General features: G+C 42.3%; 2 long non-coding RNA genes across 2 annotated transcripts in view; both read left to right on the forward strand.

The window, feature by feature from the left end:
- LOC309968017 overlaps positions 1-16,332 on the forward strand; it is a 170,405-nt gene that overhangs the window by 95,489 nt on the left and 58,584 nt on the right. Inside the window, exon 2 of the long non-coding RNA XR_014326554.1 lies at positions 14,877-16,062. This is a non-coding gene — a long non-coding RNA (uncharacterized lncRNA). The remainder of the gene's footprint in view (positions 1-14,876; positions 16,063-16,332) is intronic.
- LOC309968016 lies at positions 1,003-11,828 on the forward strand. The gene is made up of 5 exons (XR_014326553.1): positions 1,003-1,107; positions 1,328-1,387; positions 2,142-3,384; positions 8,462-8,555; positions 10,497-11,828. It is a non-coding gene; the product is annotated as an uncharacterized lncRNA (long non-coding RNA).

Raw genomic sequence — 16,332 nt, forward strand, 5'->3', positions numbered from 1 at the left:
CTCTCAGGATCTCAGTACCTACTGTCCCTGCCACTCAAGGGCATTCTCATCTCTGCTTTAGGCAGAAAGCTAACAGCTAAGTTATTCCTTGAGGAAAACCCTAACTTCCTGACTTGCAGCAGCCCTCCTTGGAGCTCATGTCCCTACTCAAAGTCTTAAAGAAGAGAGTACTCACGAGGCATATAGTCCTTTGCCTCAGCAGCATGAAAGGTCATCATTTTTTTTTTTAAGTCCTCTCCATATATATATTTATTTATTTAATTAATTTTTTTATACAGCAGGTTCTTATTAGTTATCCATTTTATACATATTAGTGTATATATGTCAGTCCCAATCTCCCAATTCATCACACTGAAAGGTCATCATTTGGAAATTGCAGAATTGATCTGTTTCTTAGGAGGATTTGGTTGGGAGTTACAAAGAGACCAATCTTAGCTAAGTCTGAAGAATTTATTAGAGTGGACCTTTGTAAATAGGGGTGTTTATTATTAGAGCAAGAAGTGACTTCTGGGAATGGCTGAATGAGGCTATGAGGCCATTTCTTATGGATGCCATAAGAAATGAGAGACCCATTGCTGATCCTTTGTGAAAAGAGAAGGCAGTAGATAAATAGATAGGAAGGAAGGAAAGTAAGAGGTGATGCTTTCCCAACATAGCCTCAGGAACAGCTCCTTGCAGTTCTTTCCTATCCAGATACTTTGCTATGTGAATTGGCTTTCAGCTCCTAGGGCCAGGTGCAGAAGAGACCTTAGTCTTTCCTGTTTCTTCTTGACATTTTAAAATGAGTGATAACTTTTTGTATATTGGTGAACTGATGGAATCACAACTTCCCTGAACCTCTATTTCCTGTCCTTTATATTCTTATTACTCTCAAGTTTCAGGTCACTGTTTTACCAGTCTTTCCCCCAACCTTCATTCTCCCCTACTACTTCTGTCTCAGCTCCTTTCCTAATGGGCCCCACTCCTCCAGCTGAGTCAGCCTTATTTATATCTTGATCCTGGCAGAATATCCATTTCTAAAGCCTGCTGGGATCTCCCATCTTGAGCAGGTAGAAGAGCCATTGAAACCGAAACTGCAAGGAGAGGGTCCAAGCCTCATTTGTACCGGTAAGTGAGAGGGAAATGAGCACTTTTCTCCCAGTCACACATTTTTCTCCTGTCTTTCCTTTGTAAAGTGTTAAAATTCCATTCCATTTATGTTCTAAATAAAAGACCCTCTGAAAATCCCCAAATCAACTAATTAATCAGAGGAAATGTAAACTCTAAACTTCCAACTTTTATTTGGACAAGTGCAGATAATTAAATTTAGATGGATCTTTCATCTTAGGCTCAAACTGAACAGAGGGCTTACCTATCTGGCTGCAGTGGTCAATCAATATGTTAAAAGGTAAATGCTGTATTTTTCTCATTGTGTTCATTGCTAGGGATCAGAAATCAAGTAATATATGGCTCCTATCCCGGAAAGGCTCACAGTCTGATGAGACATTATACAAAAATGTGTAATTATAACAAAATGTGATGCTGTAACAGAGATTTGAATAAGACACTATGGAACAAAGAGACACTTTGGCCAACACTGCCTAAAGTAATTCAGGGAAGCACTTTTCATGGTGGACCCGGTGTTTGGATTGAATGAGAAGACTTTATTTCCATTCAGTGTTGAAAAGTATGAGAGAGTCTTCTTTGTGCTCCCCACCGTGTGTGATAAGCTCAGGGTCCCCAGGTATACCACAGATATTCTTTATTTCTGAACAGGTCCTCTGCTCTGAATCCTGGCTAGTTCTTCTCATGTTATAAACGGAACTACCTAGAAGGAATTTTGACTTATCTCCCTTAGAATTCAATTCAACTATTTCCCAAGAGCATCCCCCGCCCCCACCTCCCCACCTGCCGGCCCCATGCTTGCTCTGGTGCTGGAAATCAGAGCCCTCAGCCCTCAGGGACTGTCTGCCTAATTTCTGCCTTTTGATTTTGGTTGCTTTCTGTGTGTTAGCTCTGTTTCGCCATTTTCAGCTAGGTCAGGGCCACTTAGACACAGGGATGGCACTTGGAGAAAAATGGACGTATTAATACCACTTGGTGACCTCAGTCACTCTGTCATGGGTAATGATGACATTTGCAGCTCTGGTTTCTTCTTTCAGTGTCTGTGTCCAAGAGTGAGAAAGAAGGTTTTATTCTGAAGGAGGATACTTTTGAAGAGGCACAGGACCACATGGTGCTATCAGGTGGACCCCAGTGCTGTGGTTCCCAGGAATTCTGGTTTGGAAAAACCTGCGAAGAGGAGAAAAGCAGGTTAATGAGATGGCCTGCCTACCCCAATAGGGAAAGTGTGGAGAACACTACATGTGACATTATAGAAGTGATTGTCAAGGATGAGATGACCTCAGTAGAAGAGCATTTGAAAGATGCTGATGTTTATACCCACCTTGTACCTCAGAAAAGTCTACATGAGCAGGTATTCTATATATGTGAAGAATGTGGCAAGTGTTTTGTTCAAAATGAAGACTTTGATCAACATCAGAGAATTCATATTGGGAAGAAAGTCTGTGGATGTAAGGAATGCGGGAAGACTTTCAGTTTCAGATAACACTGCATTGTACATCAGAGGACTCACACTGGGGTGAAACCCTACGTATGTCAAGAATGTGCTAAAGCCTTCATTTGGAAGTCAAACCTGATTGGGCACCAGAGAATTCACACCGGAGAGAAACCCTTTGAATGTAAGGAATGTGGGAAGAGCTTTAGTCAGAACACAAGCCATACACAACATCAGCGAATCCTCACCGGGGAGAAACCATATACATGTAAGGAATGTGGGAAAAGTTTTACTCAGAACCCAGTCCTTCTTCGACATCAGAGAATCCACACCGGGGAGAAAGCTTATGAATGTAAGGACTGTGGGAAAGGCTTCATGTGGAAGTTGGATCTTGCTCAGCACCAATGGGTCCACACTGGAGAGAAGCCTCATGAATGTATTGACTGTGGGAAAAGCTTCATTTGCAAGGCACACCTTACTCATCATCAGAGAATCCATACTGGGGAAAGACCCTATAAATGTAATGACTGTGGGAAGGCCTTCAGTCAGAATTCTGTTTTGATTATGCACCAGAGGCGCCATGCTAGAGAGAAACCCTATAACTGTCAGACTTCTCACTTTCTTGAACATTAGAGAATGCATAATGGTGATACTTGTTTATAATTCTTATGCTACAGGAACCCCAGCCACAAGATGAGATGACTGCCCACAGTTTGCTGTAACTGTAATAGCCAGTATTGTCTTGCCCCTTCTCCTGAGTGGATACCCTGTCCTCCAGCAAGACTGGTCTCTCTGTTCAGCCATACTCATACTAGGCAACATTTAGTTGAGCACCTACTCTATTTCAGGTACTGTGCTAACCATTTTACATACATTCCTTAACTTTTCTTAATCCTGTAAGGTAGGTACTCTTATCCTCATTTTACAAATGAGAAATCTGAGGTTGAAAGAGGTTATAAACTCATTCAAGTTCACTCAGGTAGCAAAGTTTAGAGTTAAGATTGGAACCAGGCCTATCTGACTCCCGAATCTATTGTTCTTTATCTGTGCACATTTCTGCTTCTGCCTGTTTTTATTTGCTCAAATTTCCCTGGGCTAAAAGTCTCCTTTCCTCATCTAAGACTCAGCTCCTTCAGGTGAACAGACCTCTCTTCGTTTTCTAATTGTAGTCAGTACCACCCAAGTTGGTATTTAATTATGTGCTATCTTCTATTTTTTCTAATAGTCTCATGCCTGTTAGTCTGGCTAAATGACTCTTTGAGGACCAACACTGCATTTCTTTATGTTTTTCAAATTTTGAAACGTATTTATTTTTGACTAGCTATAACATACTCATGATAAAAAAAAATTGAAATAGTTCAAAAAGGTGTTCAGTGAAAAGTAAATTTCCTTGTCACTCCTGTCTTCCAGTCCTTCTCAGAGACAATGCGTTGTTTCTGTGTCCTTCTGGGTACATGCCCGCACAAGTATTTATTAATACTACTTTCCATAAGTCTACCCCACTTAAAACCATATTTGATATAGTGATATTGCTATTACTTTGCCAACTCCAGGACCTTCTCTTCCTCAGAAGTTGTTGGCCTCCTTTAGGTCACTAAGGTAACTTAAGGAAAGCAATGGAGACAGTCTGGGTTGTGCAGTCTTGGGAGACCTGATTGCCCTTGTGTTATAAGAGAGTACTCTGGGACTGGGAAAATGTAAACCAACGGAATTTTTTTTCATAAAAATTTGTAGAGCTACAACCCCTCTCATAGCACCACTATCCTAAATTCTCTCCTAGTCTGTCCCCTTCTCATCACCATAATACCTACGTCCCAAAGTAAGCTGTGGGGCTATCACCAAAGGAGGGAGAAGTGGTCACTTCATGCTCCTTTGGGTATCCTCAATCAGCAGTGGCAATATAATCCAGTATCTTGGTGTCAGGGTCACAAATGCCCTGCATAGGTCCATGATCAAACATAAATGCTAGGCACTCATAGATTTTACGCAGCAAGTAAGGGGAAGGTGAAGAATTCCAAAATTAACTTGATTACAGACTTGAAATCAAGTCTGTAAAATAAAATATTTTTTAAAAGGGGATACAGGCTGTTAAAATATTAATTATGAAGAAATGCAGGGTATTAATGAATGGTATGAACCATCTTAAAGAGTCAGAGAACCAAAGGCCCTATTCAGAGAAGAACGCTGGCGAAAACAGATGAAACATCCATTCCAGACTCTCCACCTTTAGAGCCATTTTCCAGACTGCAGTTTGCTCCATTGCTATTTAGGCATCCCACTTTATAAGCTCCCAGCCAGTGAGTATAATGGTTGATAAAGGAGCAAGGAGGAGAAGCCAGAGGCCTGCTTGGACCAAACTTCTGCTTCCTGAAAAGTACAAACATACTGATAACTCTGGAGTTTCTGACTGCTGAAGCCAAAGGCCATGTAGTAAGGAGAACTTGGTCTGGTGTAGTCCAGCTAGAGTACCTCTAATAAGCAGGAAAAATTTTATTTTGTTACTACACAGACCCAGGAAATGGAAATGAGTGATGTGAACACGTGTTTTGAGGAAGTTGTTTATTACGCAAATATTACCGAGCACCTGCTTGTATGGAAAGCACTGTGCCAGGTGCTGTAAAGGAATGATAAGTCAGACCTGCTCCCTGCCTTCCTGGAACATTAATCTAGTGAAGATTAAAGGGACCAACCAAAAAAAATCAAGTGAACAAGATTATTAAAGATTGCTAAGTGCTCTGAAGGGAATGAATAAGGTACAGAAAGTGGGACCCTCTTTCTGTAGGTGTTCACAGGAGGCCTATCCTAAGAGGTAACATTAAAAGTATGACTCAGAGGATGAGAAAGAGCCTCTTGTACCAAGAACAGGAAGAACCGCAGGCAGAGGGAACAGCTGTGCAGACTCCCTGATGTGTGAAGAGTTTGGCACGTTCAAGAAAACAGGTTTTAGCAAGACGAACAGGGCATGTGTGGCACCAGCTGGGATTATACAGATCCATGGGCCAGATCATTCAATTCCACCCTAAGTGAAAAGAAGTCATTGAAGAGTATTCAGTGGAGGAATGACGTGTTTGATTCTGATTATAAGATGATGATGAGCACTCTGGCTGCTAATAGAAAATGGGTTGTAAGGGGACAAAAGTGAAAGTAGAGATCATGTTGGAGACTGCTAGCCGTCCAAGTTGGGGATGACGGTGGCCTGGAGAGGGTGGTGGTAATGGAAATGAAGAGAAGGTGGATTTAAGATATATTTTGGAAATAAAATCAGTGAGCTGCTGCCAGTGGATTAGATGCAAGGATAATGGACAGGGAGGAATCAGGGATAGCATTCTGGCTTCTGACTTGAGCAGCTGAGTTAGACAGTGGTGCCATTTACTGGAATGAATAAGACTGGAATGGGAATAGGTTTGGAGATGGAAAAGTCTAGAACTCTACTTTGGATTAACATTTGCAATAAGTGTGAGATGTACAATTAGGAATTTCAAGTAGGTGGTTTTATATATGGGCTGGACCTCTGGGTTAGTGATACCTGGAGCTGTACATTTGAGAGCGGTCAAACGAACAGAAGGTATTTAAAGCCATGGGAAGAAATGAATGTAATCCCCTAGAGCTGCACTATCCAATACAGTAGCCACTAGCCACGTGTGGGTATTAAAATTAAATTTAAAATGTATGTCCTTAGCCACACTGGCCAGATTCCAAGCACACAGTAACTATATGTGGTAGTTGGCTACCTTATTGGATGGTGTAGGCGTAGAACATTTTCATTGAGGAAGAAGGGTCTATTGGACAGTACTGCCCCCAGAGACAGTACAGGCAAATACAAGGGCCCAGGATGAAGTCTTCTGGAATACCAACTCTACTTAGGGAATTGGACAGGGGGACACACCAAGAAGAAATGCTAAGAAAGAGCATCAGTGAGAGATTGGCAACACTACACTACCAGTGGCAACGTTATGCAGGCAGCAGTTGAAATAGGGTTGACTTTCCAATTGGGAATGTAAGGAGGTGATCATTAAAATCCTAAATATTCAAAAGCTCCCAGAGTGAAGGTGACATATACGTTAGATGAGTTCAGTATTTTAAAATGGGAGAGAGAGAGAGAATGAATAAGAATAAGAACCCATGGAAATGGAACTATGAAAGAGAAGAAACAGTTTAGACTTACAGAAGAGGATCATGGGAGTTGATCAACCCTAGGAATTCTCTTTCAAAGATGGAAATGTTTGTAGGCAGAGTGGTGGAATGGCAAGACAAATTTTAGAAGTATCACAATGAGAGAATTAGCAAAACATGGCAAAAGATAGGTGGTCTAGGAGGATTAAGAAATAGCACGTGGAAATGGATGTCCAGTAAGGGTCTCTAGCAGATATGAAAATATCCTGGGCATTCCACATGATCTGACTTAAAACACTGGTGACGTGGCAAACCCAAAATTCACATAGGGTAGGGGAATCTGGAAGATACCTCAAAGAGATTGGAAATTATCCACTGGAGAATCTGGAACTGAGAGTATATTTTCATCAAATTTGGAAGGTGTGTTACGGTATGACAAACATTAGTCTGGTGGGATTCACGAAGTTAAGGTTAGGGCATGAAAGGTACCTATTTAGACACTTAACCTCCAAGCAACTGAGATGAAATACAAATGAGGAGCTTGTGTGACCACTAAGAGAAAATATGATATTAAGGTGCTATACAAGAAAACAGTGCTTTCAAATATAAGCCAGGATCAGTATAATTAATTTGCAAATGACAGAAAACCCAAATCTAACTAATAAAAGTTGTTTATAGGCTCACATAACTGAAAAGTTCAGAGGTAGGACAATGTTCCAATACCTATTGAGAGGGACAGAGTTCAGACCTAGAGAAGATTCTCTGATGTTGAAAGACAATTCCTCTGCCCAGTGGTTGAGATGTAAACTACTTTATAGACTGGAAAATTGCTTCCTTACTTTAGCAGAAAGAGAAAACAAAAAGAACTGGCTTTAACCATTTTTTTTCTTCGAAAGAAGGACTATATTTGTCTGGTGGAAGTGATATAGATATTGGAGTTAAGCAACTGAATTGTTCAGCCTCTACCCCCATTTCCAGCATACGTAGTCCAGGCTAAAGTGTGCTTAGCATGAATGCAGCTGGAAACCCGATGTCTTCTGATTTCCACTGTATTGTACCCCCTAAAGTCAATAAAAACTTATTCATTGTCAAGTATATAACATAAACTTTATTCTGTTGATAATATCAAGAGAAATGAGAAAGAACTGGTGTGAAAGAAGAAGCCAAACAGTACATTTGTCTGGCAGACAATCAGCTGGTGTCTTGGGTTGTGTCTTACACTACAGATTTCTCTTCCCACAAGAGCACCCGGTAGAAAACTCGACGTAGGCTTTTCACTCTGACCCCTTCTCTTTGAGAAAATATTAACTCTGAGTGCAAGGGATCTAACTACAAGGCCCCAAATTTATTTTATTATTTTCCTAGGAGGCTCAAAGGGTATTCAGGCAAATGGGGCTAAGCTCCCTTACTATTTCTGCCTTGCGGGTGGCAGATCAGATTCCCTGATGTTCCTTTGAAAAATACAAGCCTGGGTGAAGAGGAAACAAGAAAAAGAGGGGAGTGATATATGCTGGAAACTGGTGGCAAATAAGATTCAAAACAAAAAGAACCCCCAGGATATATAAAGCGAAAGTATTCTGAAAAGGTGACAGATATACCTGAGGGAAGCCGCACACGGTGATGTTAATATGGAAACTGAAAATCAACTCAGCGCAAACATAAGAGTGGGCATGGTCCATCCAGAGAGCCTCGATGCCGGCTCCAGCTGCAGGTGGGGCTGGAGGCTGTTGCCCTGCAGAGTGGGAGTTGTTCTGAAAGACTAGTTCTGGTTCATGACAGCTACTCTCTGTTTCTCTTCTGTCTGTCCACTAGCTCCTCAGCCCGTAGCAACTGACCTCTGCTCCCACCAAACTCCTTGAACTGAGGTTACTACCAGCACCTGGCTTCCCGGGCTTCATCATCTACAGTATGTATCCCTGTTGATAATTTACACCCCTTGCAAATGTCCTCTTGGCTCTCGGGTCACCACTTTCTCCTGACGTTCCTGATTTGTTAGTTCCTGCCTCCTTTGAGTTTCCTCCATTTCTGTCCACCCTCTAAAGATAAGTAGTCACCTAGGGATCCAATCTTGTCCCTCTTCTAACTCTATACAGTGTCACCAGGTGACAGGATTATTTACCCATTTGGATTAAACTATATCTGGGGGACTTCCCTGGAGGTCCAGTGGTTAGGACTCCTTGCTGTCACTGCCGAGGGCCTGGGTTCAATCCCTGGTCAGGGAACTAAGATCCCACAAGCTGCGTGGTATGGCCAAAAATAAATAAATAAAAATAAATTACATCTGGGAGCCACATGTACAAAAATGAACTTATCCTTACCCACAGGTACACACTAACCCCTGTTTTCTCCGCCACCTGCCCACTTGTTCAGCCCAGGAACCTCATGGAAATCTTCAGTTCCTCTCTATCCTGCACCCTTATAAATAGACTACGTTTTAATGATTCCATTTCACAGATGCAGCAGGTTGGCCATTTCCTTTCCACATCCTCTGCTCTATTTTCCATAGTTACCACGTCAGAGTTTTGTGATAGCTGTTGTCTTTTCAATCCTCTCTCATTCTTAGATCAAGAAAATTTCCTTAAAATGAAAATCAAATCGTATCACCCTCTTTCTGGAATTCCTTTAATGATTCTCTCTTGTCTATAAAACAAAACCCAAGTTCCCTAGGTGAGTATTCAAAACTCTGTCAGTGACTGGTTATAATCTATGATTTTATGCTCTCTCTCCTCAATCTCCCACTTAAGTCTCAACGGCACCCATACTTCTCTGCTTCTCATTCTCAACCACATCTTGCTCTTTCAAGGAATGTGTGAATATATCAGTATAGGTCAGTGGTTCTCAACTGGCAGTGATTTTGCGCCTTTCTCCTAGAAGTCGTTTGGCAATGTTTAGACACATTTTTTGTTGTCACAATTGGGCATAGGGCTGCTACTGACATCTAGTGGGCATCTAGAGGCCAGGGATGCAACTAAATATACTACAATGCACAGGGAAGTCTCCCACGACAAAGAATTATCTGGCCCCAAATGCCATTAGTGCTGCTGTTAAGAAAATCTTGTATAGGGCAACCACATGTGGAAGTCTGTTGATCATATCTACTGTATCAGACAAATAGGTACAAAGAGAAATAGAACATCCATGTCCAAGGAGTACCTATTTACTCTGTTTGCAAGAAATCACTACTTGTGTTAATATTGGATAGAAGCTCTGTGAAATGAGCTTTACGTGTGAGAATTTGTGTTGTGTTTTCTTTTGTGTCCTTCAGTTCATGCTTTTAACTACTCTTTGTCCTTAATAGTCTTTCTACCCACAAAGATGTGGTGTCTAGCATCATCTGACAACTTTTCCCATGACCCACGTGCCTTGCTTCCCTCACCTTCCTGGAAGTCTTTTTTTTTTTTAATTTTTATTTCAATCTTTTTATTTATTTATTTATTTATTTGGCTGTTCCAGGTCTTAGTTGCGGCACGGGGGATCTTTAGTTGCGGCATGTGGGATCTTTTAGTTGCAGCATGTGGGATCTAGCTCCCTGACCAGGGATCGAACCTGGGCCCCCTGCAGTGAGAGTGCGGAGTCTTAGCCACTGGACCACCAGGGAAGTCCCCCTGGAAGTCTTTAGAGTCAGAATACCATGAACTTGGCGAAACTGCAGACCTGAATTTGGGTTGTGAGATTTTTGTCTTGCTGTTCATGCATGATGTATGAGCAGAGGGAGGAGAACTAGGTGTGACAATAGCAATCATTTTGTCTCAAAACAAACCAGTTAAAGTGTAAAGATCCACCAGCACATATAGTTTTATGCAGTTGGGAATCTGTGGTCTAACCAGTGGCAGCTGTTGTGTTGCAGGCATTGTCTTCAATGAGTGTACCTCGCAGAATCAATCCACAGCAGGATCCCTGTTTTCCAGTGATGAACTAAGTAGCTGACACAGAGTGGGATTGGAAGTAGGTTACTATTATAATACTGTAATATTTGGGACATGCCTTATAACTTGGGATGTAATTTTAACATGACTACCATTCTCTTTTTTTCCCAACTTACCTTCTCCCCACCCTTGCCAGAGCGATAAAATTAATGAAGAATCTTAAAATCCATTGATATGTCTTAGGAAAAAAATAGTAGTAGGGAGTCATCAAAATTTATTGTTAAACCATCTGTAAGTCTTGTTTCAGTTTTGTTCCTTTGACTCATTGACTTTATTGCTGAAAAGGACATTTGAAGTTGTCTAGTCCAACTATCTTATTTCTATACAGGAAAAAAATAGAGGTTGAGAGTTAAGGACTTTTTCAAGGTCTTCCAGTGTTTGCCTGCATTTTTTTTTTTTTTTGAGGAGTGATAGCATCTTTATTATTGCTGTTAATGGAACAAAAGGTATCTAATCACACCAGCTTCTCTTTTCAAAGAAAACTACAGATATCTTAATAACATCACATATCAAAGAGTAGTGACTTTTGCTGCCTTCTATTAAAAGCAGTTACATGCTAGGGAACAACACATTGCTCACACATTGCCAGGAGCATGGAGGGAACTGAATAGACCGAATAGCATCAGTCCATTCTTATCACATGAAGCCGGACACAGTCAACTCTCAGTAAGCCATTCGCACGGAGGGAACACTGATAATTCACAATAGTTATATCTGCCATTTGCATGCATCACATAGTTTGTTTAGGCTCCTATAAAATTAATTTAAATTAAAAATATGATCCTTAAGCCAGTGTCAACACATGACAAGGAGCATGAGGTAATGGTGCCGGGGAGGCAGGGAAACATCAGACTAGTATTAGTACTGGGCCACTGGCTAAACTAAAGGCACACCACACATACGTGGAGAACTTAGCCAAGAGTGGCTGGGAACTTCAATATATTGTCACTCTTTCTAGATTGGTTTTATATTGGGAGGTATGTTTTTCAACACACCGTATGTACATTTTGTTTGTTTGTTTAGTGGGCAAATTGATTCATTCAGTTCTGTCACTTTATGAGTATAATTTTACTGGGTCGTATTAATAGAAATACATTAATACTCTACATAAGCTAGGTAGCATTGAGTACACAAGAATAAAGTACTTAAAAGGGCAAGATCACATCAATAGCCTTTCCTTGTCCTGTGGGACAGATAAGGGGATCTTGAATTGAGGTTTTTGATAATAGAGCTTTAATCGGCACAGTCATACTACGGAGAGATGCAGTGGTGTTGAAAAGCACAGGCTATGGATTCAGTCTCGCTCTAATGATGCCTGCCTCTTTAATAAACATTTCCCTACCTCTGATGTGTAGTCTCTAGGGAACTCTGTTTACAGTTTGGGGGCTCCACATTTCTTCTTGGCTTATAAATCCTGTATCCATTATCTCCCCCAACTTCCTCTCCTGGATGCTTTCCTGCGATCCTGTGATTATGAATCTGGAATCATGGAACCTACAGTTTTCTCAGGCTCCTTACTGGAATGATCTCTGCGTTGTCTCAGCATTCTGAGATGTGCCTGTTATCTTCCTCTTGTGAGCAGAGAATCATGCTGCCAGTACAAACAATGTTAAATGTGAAAACAGAACCTGGGGGAGAGGTTCTTTATGGGAGTTGCGATCAGTCCGTCTTGCTGATGTATCATTCTCTGCCTTAAGCTACTGAGAATCATACTTTTCTCCATAAGAAGAATTGAAGAAGCTAGATGATGACAGGTTGTGTCCCTTAAAACCAAGCCTCAGGTGAGCTTTGTTCCCTTTGACCTCTTTTTTTCTGATCTCCACTTGAGTTTTGAGGTAAGCCAGTGCAGGTACTTCATGGAAACTGTGTCCGAGGTAAAGATGCATCCATCTATATTCACCAAAAGGAGGCTCTGAGAGGTTTCAGGTAAGACAAGATAGGTACAGAGAAGAAGTACACCTGGCCTAAGAGGACAGGGTGAAGCCTGGAACCCGAGTGGTGGCAGCAAGAATTACCCTTAGGACATGGGTGTACATGAGGACAGGCATAAACTAGTCATATGGAAACTCAGTTGCTTATTCTCTTATTCACCAACATTTGAATATGTTGGCGTAACACCAAAAATGTGGGATATTCTAACCAACATTTAAAAATGTTGTAATTGATGATTTGGCGTCCCTTGATCATAGGGTCAAACTAACAGCCGAAGTTGATTATATTTCCCCTTTGGGTGTGCAAAAATCCTATTACCAACCTTCCAACCACAGACCCCAACATCTGTGTTTCGCCTCCTGCTCAGCAGGAGGCCATGCGCGCCTAACAACTTCCCACCGCTCTAGTAATAGAGGCTTTTGCCTGTGCTTTCTGCCCCCTCCTCTGCCTCCTGACTGACCCGTGGTGCTTCCCCATGGGCCCCCTTCATGGTGTGGCATGCCCCCTCTTTTCAGGAACTGTAAGTACTTCTTTTTCCAAGGCAGTTGTCTCCTTGTCTGTGACCTTACCATACATGATCTCTAAAACTCCTGGGTGTATGTTAAACACGGATGAACCCCACAATGTATAAATTTTTATGGCAAGTAATGGCAAATGCTATGAAGGATAATAAAGCAGGGAAGGGGTATAGAAAGGGATAGATAGAGTGATCAGGGACAGACTCTGATGAGGGGACATGTGAACAAGAGACCAAAGTAGGGAGCGAGATGTGCTGATATTTAGGGGCAACATTTCAGGCAGAGGGAATAGCAACTGCTGGGGCCGAGGAGGAGGGAACATGCTTGGACCGTGTCCATAGGGAGGTGGTGAGGCTTCGGTGCTTAGGCGCGGGATGGGTTCAGCATATGGCAGGTGGACTGAATTGTGTCCCCCCCCCCCCAACTTTATATGTTAAAGCCCTAACCTCCAGTACCTCAGCATGTGACTGTATTTGGAGACAGGATCTTCAAAGACATAATTAAGTTAAAATGAGGCTGTTATAGGGTGGTCGCTAATCCAGTCAGACCGGTGTCCATATGAGAAGAGGAGATTAGGACACAGACCCCAGGGGTGCACATGCATAGGGGGATGACCGTGTGAAGTGGCAGCAAGAGGTTGGCCATCTGCAAGCCAAGGAGAGAGGCCTCAGAGGATACCAGCCAGCTGGCACCTTGATCTTGGACTTCCAGCCTCCTGTACCATAAGAAAATTAATTTCTGTTAAGCCATCCAGTCTGTGAAATTTTGTCATGGCCTAGGGCTAAATCACGATGGCCACATGTTACCTTGCAGTTATGGTTAGTTAGTCACTGTGGGTGGAAATTTGATCTGTGTTCTGGCCCAGTGTGGTTTTCTCTAATCTTTTATATTGCTTATGTTTTCAGGTAATTTGTAAGCTTCGTGATAGCATTCCTCACATACCCCTAAGTTGGAATATCTAAGTTATTTGATTTAATATTTTGTTTGACATTTAATTGATGAAGAGGAGTCTCACCAGCCCGCCCAACCCAATATCCTCTTCACTTTTCATTCTTTTTTGGTCTTCTGAGGCCATTCCCATGATCAGATTTCCATTTTCAACAATGTTACTCTCTTGGACCAACCATAATTATCCCGTCTTCTTTTGCATCTTTGGCCGTGAGACCAGATGTAGCCCCTTTCCCTTTTGGGTCCCAGGGCTTTTCCTTGTCTTTCTTCATTCCCTATGCTCTGTGAAACCAATTTGTAAACATACAAAAGCTGTGTATTTACAGCATACAGTCGTATCTTTGATGATCTAGTTCCCTCTCTAACATTTGCATTTATTATTTTTTCTCAGGTTGTGAAATCAGGGCTGAATTCGCGCTTTTAGGCCTCAAAATAAGACATTTCTGAGAAAAGTGAATCCCGTGGCTTGGCCTCAGAGGAACATTAAGAGACCTTCCCCAGGGACGTGGTTTTCAAGTTACCTGTGAATCAGAGAGCAAGATAGAGAGGCCTTCAGGAGGTCTCATAAGGGATGGAATGAAGAAAAATAAGAGAGATTCAGCAAAGGAGAGAGTAAATAATGAGAAAATTCCTATAAAAAATAGGAGCGGCTGGGCCTGCGAGCCATGGCCGCTGGGCCTGCGCGTCCGGAGCCTGTGCTCCGCAACGGGAGAGGCCACAGCAGTGAGAGGCCCGTGTGCTGCAAAAAAAAAAAAAAAAAAAAAGAAAGAAAAATAGATGTCATGCACATAAGAGATCAGAAAAAAATGTTGGGGTCAGTTCACACATCTGCAATTTCCAGGTGTGTAAAGAGTGTGGCAAAGCCTTTAACTTCAACTCAGCACCAGCAAGTCAGCACTGGAGAGAAACCTTTTATTTTTTTACCTGTACGCGGGCCTCTCACTGTTGTGGCCTCTCCCGTTGCGGAGCACAGGCTCCGGACGCGCAGGCTCAGCAGCCATGGCTCACGGGCCCAGCCGCTCCACGGCATGTGGGATCTTCCCAGACCGGGGCACGAACCCGTGTCCCCTTCATCGGCAGGCTGACTCTCAACCACTGCACCACCATGGAAGCCCGAGAGAAACTTTTTAGATGCAAGGACTACAGCAAGGCCTTCAGGCAAAAAGTCAGCTTAAATCAATATCAACGGATCCAAAAGAAAAAAAGGAAGGAAAAAAGAAAAAGAAAACCCCAAGATCAATGGATCCACCCTTGGGTGAAGCCCTACAAATGCAGAGTGTGGGAAAGGCTTCAACAAGAGTTCAGGATTGAAGCAGCACTGAAGGCTGAGAAAAACCCTGTGAATGTGAGAAGTGTGGGAAAGTCTTCATTCAGAACTCAAATTTTATTCGTCATTGGAGAATTCATCCTGGAGAGAAACTTTTAAATGTAATCTTGTTCTGTGTGTCCCCCTAGTGCAGGTTAGCAGGCCCTCCCCTTCTTGGCCTGATTATCCCAATCCAGCTGTACCTCCTGCCCTCCCCAGACTCTGCTCCAGCCAGTCCTCTCCACTCACTGCAACACACACTGTTTCAGTTTCTTCCTCTGAGCTTGTGCTTTTTCTGCTCCCCCAGATGCCCTCTCCCCATCTCTTCCCCTTTCTTTGATCCTATCTAGCCTTAAGACTTTTTGAAGCTTAGCACTTTGACTCTGCCTTTCTTACTACAGCCTCTTTTGTCTGTTTTCTTAAAGACAGCCTTATTATTTTTTAAAACTTTTTGGCCGTGCCATGCGGCATGTGGGATCTTAGTTCCCTGACCAGGGATCAAACCCACACCCCCTGCATTGGAAGGGCAGAGTCTTAACCACTGGACTGCTGGGGAATTCCCAAGACAGACATTCTATTTACAATGAATTTATATGCTGGTTGTTTTGTTATTGTTGTTTTGTATTTTTATTTTTTGTTTTCCCTCCAGTTGACTCAATGTTATTTCCAACTCTGCAGTGGCGAGCTTCTCCATAGCAGGATTGGTCAGGAAGGTGGACTGTCCCCAAAGGAGATGAATATAAGGAATGACCTTGAGAGTGTCTGTCTTTCCTTAGATTTTAGGTAAGTTGTTTGCCCTGAGACTTCAGCTCTCTGATGTGTTCAAGGAAAAGTTTCAGATTATCTGGCTATCTTTTTTTTTTTTGGTTGTGCCATGCAGCATGTGGGATTTTAGGTCCCTGACCAGGGACTGAACCCACGCCTCCTGCAGTCTTAATCTCTGGACTGCCAGGGAGGTCCCAGTCTGGCTATTTTTTGTTGTAAGAGTGGGGCCATATTCTTCAGGTTTTAAAAAAATTTTATTTATTTATTTATTTATTTTTGGCTCTGTTG

This window comes from Leucopleurus acutus, assembly GCF_964270905.1.
Source record: "Leucopleurus acutus genome assembly, chromosome: 10".
Classification (NCBI taxonomy): Eukaryota; Metazoa; Chordata; class Mammalia; order Artiodactyla; family Delphinidae; genus Leucopleurus; species Leucopleurus acutus.